At 40.1% G+C, this 4869-nt stretch overlaps 1 long non-coding RNA gene across 1 annotated transcript; it reads left to right on the plus strand.

The window, feature by feature from the left end:
* The first annotated feature begins 79 nt into the window (after positions 1-79).
* On the plus strand, positions 80-1029 carry LOC122131246. The gene is made up of 3 exons (XR_006152050.1): positions 80-423; positions 529-561; positions 998-1029. It is a non-coding gene; the product is annotated as an uncharacterized LOC122131246 (long non-coding RNA).
* The last annotated feature ends 3840 nt before the right edge of the window (positions 1030-4869 follow it).

A 4869-nucleotide genomic window follows, 5' to 3' on the forward strand; every position in this document is an offset into this window, starting at 1 on the left:
TTTCACACACAGAGGATCACATCCATTTCCTCAAGGTGACAGAATTTTAAATAAAGCATCCATGTGGGTTTAAGAGGAAAAATGCATAATTTCTAGATCTTTTAATGTAATGTCTTAATGTGTCTAACATATTCAAATACCTAATCACATGAGTGCATACACACTAAACCAACTGAATTCAGCCATCATGTCTGCAGCCTTTAGGGAAACACAGACCTGGCTGAATATTCAGGTGGTCTGCCTCACCTTTTATGTATTTCTCTCTGTAGAATGTTCTGTCAATCAGAGACTCTCCTCACTCCTCGCCCAGCATGACCTTCAACCAAAGCTTCTCTTTTGAGGCTGTGAAGGAATCTGTCTCTGGAGTGAAGGTGCAGCTGGATGACATCTTCAGGCAGGAAGTAGTCAAGATATCTGCAGCAGGTGGATAAACATGTAGAACTGACTCAATGATGAATTCCTTATTTCACAGATTGAGAAGACAAGGATCTCACTTCATTTTGATGTATTTTCTGTATCTCTCAACAGTAAAGAATATCCAGATCATCCAGTCCTTAAAATGTGAGTGTCTCTCTCTCTCTTTCTCTCTCTGTCACAGACACACACACACTGACACACACACACTGACACACACACACACACACACACACACACACACACACACACACACACACAGTATCAATAGTTATTACACTGATCAGGTTTGTAGCCCTCTGAGTTCTAGTTTGCTGAAGCCATATGATGAAATATGTTGTTTTAATTTCATGTGTCTGTATTAGAATTTACACTATGAGTTTAAACTGCATTTGAAATTTGATATCAGTTTGGGTTGAAGCAGTAGACACGTCAGTAAAAATGTTGTGAACAGGGTTTAGGTTACATTCCTGGACACCAGTGACGGTTTTATGTTATATATATATATATAAGCACTGCAAAGCTGAATAACCCTTGGTAAAGGAAAAGGCAGTTGCCTAAGAAATAACATTTGCTTTCACAGCTGATCCTGAGCTCCCAGTCAGAAGAACAAACAGTAAGGAGTGGCTGCCACCATTGAGTAAGTCATTACTGACTGATTCTAACAGCCTCTAAGCCTGTACATCAGGAGTCTAGCACAGAAATAATAGTTTCACTATATCTTATTACTGATATAATCTGATCTCAATAAAACCCTCTTTCAGCTGTGAGACGTAGGAGGCATGGAGGTGTGGTTGGGCTCCAGAGTTTGAAATAAAGGCCTTGATATTAATCACGTCTAAAAATGCCCTTAGCCTTATTTATCCAGGGATTAGGAGAGATTAAAGCATAATGACTAGATCTTAAAATTACATTGTGATCAGGGAAACAGACAAAAACGGAAGCCAGTGGAGGTCAGAGATGAAGTTCAATTTCAGGTTCAGAAACAAACTGCAAAGCTGAAACTCAATGGCTTTGGATCATTTGTTTTAAAAAGAACATGTTAAACTACTTCTGATTGAGTTCATACTGTATACCCCCCCTCACTAAAAATACATCAACCAGTGTGCTCTACACACAAAAACACACACTACAACCACCAAAACACTTCATACCTCACCCAAAAGTGACTCACGCTGCCATAACTATAGCATAAGCTCTCTCCCATTAAACTACGTCATCACTCAATGTACAGTGAACTAAACGAAACAACAACTTGAAGCATTACAAAATGCATATATTATGTGTTGCTGTATCCTATTTGCATAGTTTAGTGTTGCATTGCAAAAGGAAAGAAAAACGTATGACATCTCTTATAATACATATTGTAATACAAAACAAATACAGTAAATATAAAATTCAGCTAAAAGCCTCAAGACAGCTCTATGCTAAATCTCCAATGGTAAACTATAGTACAAAAAAAAGCATGCAGACACTTTTCATTCCCAGTACAGTAAGTGAAACTACAACACATGATACTACCACTAGAAGTGTCCTGCAGCCCTAATGCTGATCTATGGTGATTTTTATATTAACATTCTCCCATGCCTTGAATCTTTAGAAAAATCTTTATAGTCTCATTTTAATGAATTCCATGTTGTGATTGTTTGCAGCCTTGTTACCAACTGTAGTAGTTGTAGTTGTTGCTGAAGACATTCTCCTACTATTACTGTTTAATATGTAAGTCATGGGCTCTCAATGAGACTATTACTAGTTGTATATGTAAGTCATGGGCTCTCATTAAGAGAATGAGACCCAGAAATCACACTTGCCTTATAAATATTTGTGGAATATGGGGGATTTCAGGGTTGGATAAGATGTGCTAAAGATTCAAGTCAAGGGAGAATGTTGCGGTACTGTAAATGTGAAGTTCATAAAGATTTCACACTACATTCAGAGGACACCAAGAATCAGCAAGAATCAGCTTCTTAGTAGCAGACTCATGTGCCTGTTGATTCACTTACTGTACTGGGAATGAAACATGTCTGCACACTCAGTTCTTGGTACTATAGTTACCACAGAACATTTAGCATAGAGTTGTCTTGATGCATAGAGCTGAATTTCATATTTGACTGTAAATGTTTGGTATTACAATATGTACTAAGCAATGCAACTCTAAAACTTATGTAAAATGGAGGATACATCAACACATAACATATGCATTTTGCAATGCTTCAAATTGTTTGTGATTGTAAAAAAACTGTAATGGGAAAATGTCTTCAGCAACAACTACATTGCACAAGCACATCTCAATGCAAATACTTTTCTGTACCACTTTTGTATAGTTGGTAACAAGGCCTGCAAACAAACAAACATAGCATAAAACTGAACACAATTTCTGCAAACAATGAGAATAATCTGTCTTATTTCAAGTGTATTCATTTGTCTGTTGAATGCTGCATCTTTCCATCAACAGCGATCTAAATGTTGTCCAGTTTTGAAGTGAACTGTTCTGAGCAGAGTATCTAAATGTCTGCTAAATTGCTGTAGTTACACAGAGTGTTACTGGTGGTGAACATTGACTGAGACAGGTATCCATGAATTTCAGAAGAAGTGGTCATTGAATACATTTTGTATCAAAGCAATGAAAAAGTATCACAAGTTTAGTTCACTTGTGAATGTGTTTAGTGTTTTGAAAAAGTGTACATGGTATTGACAGAAGTGTGAAAATGACTGTAGAAATCTTAGTCTAATTGAGATAATGAATTGATGAATGTATGAATCTATTTATGAATGCCCTTCTCTCTCAGTGTAATGGGCTGTAATGTGATGTTTTCTGTCTCAGTGTCTGAAGTCCTGAACCAGTGACCAGAGAGGAGTTCTCACAGTGTAAGTTGGACATAAGGACATGCAAGCTATCACACACACACACACACACACACACAACAACGTGCACACACACATGCACACACAGGGATACACTCATGTGCATAGAATCATGATCAATTAGCAAGCCCAAGTACAAATTCAAACCTACATTCATGTAAACATGTATAACATCACACACAGCGACACACACACACACACACACACACACACACACACACACATTCATGCTTTTGAATATACAGCCACTGGAACCTTTACATACTCATTGTCAATCATATATAAAAAGAACTCCATTTAAACCATGCGTACACACACACACACACACACACACACACACACACTGCATGCAAACATCAAACAGATACAGAATCAAACATGAACATACAAACACAGAGAGGACACCACACACACACACACACATACACAAAAAAATTCAATTTAATTGAATTTATATGGCCCAAAACGATATAATTGTCTCAAGGCGCTTAACAGAAGTCCAGGGCCTGAACCCCCCTTAGTGAAAGCACAATGGCCACAGGGGCAAGGAGAAAACTCAACCCTGTTAATCAGGAAGGAACCTTAAGCAGAACCAGAGCACATAAGGGGGGGCCCATCTGCTTGGAGCCGGCCGGGTGGAGATAGAAGGGGAGGGGCTTGTGGCAGAATGGGGGAGAAGGGGAGGGGAGACAATCAGAATCATGGCAGATGAAATCATACACGTATCAGTATATGCAAGCTAGCATACATGTGGTAAATGTACACAATAACGACAAACATAACATATATACATGATGCATACAAAATGAATAGTGGATAAGGCGGGGAGAGAGCATTCAAGGATTGTAGAACAGCTTAGTGGGTATACAGTGTGTGTGTGTGTGTGTGTGTGTGTGTGTAGAACAGCTTAGTGGGTATACTGTGTGTGTGTGTGTGTGTGTGTAGAACAGCTTAGTGGGTATACTGTGTGTGTGTGTGTGTGTGTGTAGAACAGCTTAGTGGGTATACAGTGTGTGTGTGTGTGTGTGTGTGTGTGTTTAACAGCTTAGTGGGTATACTGTGTGTGTGTGTATGTGTGTGTAGAACAGCTTAGTGGGTATACAGTTTGTGTGTGTGTGTGTAGAACAGCTTAGTGGGTATACAGTGTGTGTGTGTGTGTGTGTGTAGAACAGCTAAGTGGGTATACTGTGTGTGTGTGTGTGTGTGTGTGTGTGTGTAGAACAGCTTAGTGGGTATACAGTGTGTGTGTGTGTGTGTGTGTGTGTGTGTGTGTGTGTGTGTGTGTGTGTGTGTGTGTGTGTTGTGGCTCACGATGGGCCAGCCTGGCAGAGGGGTGGTGGTGTTCGTGTGTGAGGTCTGGGCTGCCACACCACAAGATGGCTGCCAGTTGGCACTACATCTCCCAGAATGCAGGCAGCACCCAACCAGGTGTAGTTGCTTAAGGCACCTGATGGACGAAGCATTTAAGACAGGTGGGTGCCTGTTGTGAAAGAGTGAGCCACGAGAGCAGGAAAGAGCCAGGAGGGAGAAACAGAGAGCCACTTGACGTGCGGGTGAAGCCGTTGTGGAAACGCTTGCTGAAGCGCTTGC

Source organism: Clupea harengus, unplaced genomic scaffold (assembly GCF_900700415.2).
Source record: "Clupea harengus unplaced genomic scaffold, Ch_v2.0.2, whole genome shotgun sequence".
Lineage (NCBI taxonomy): Eukaryota > Metazoa > Chordata > Actinopteri > Clupeiformes > Clupeidae > Clupea > Clupea harengus.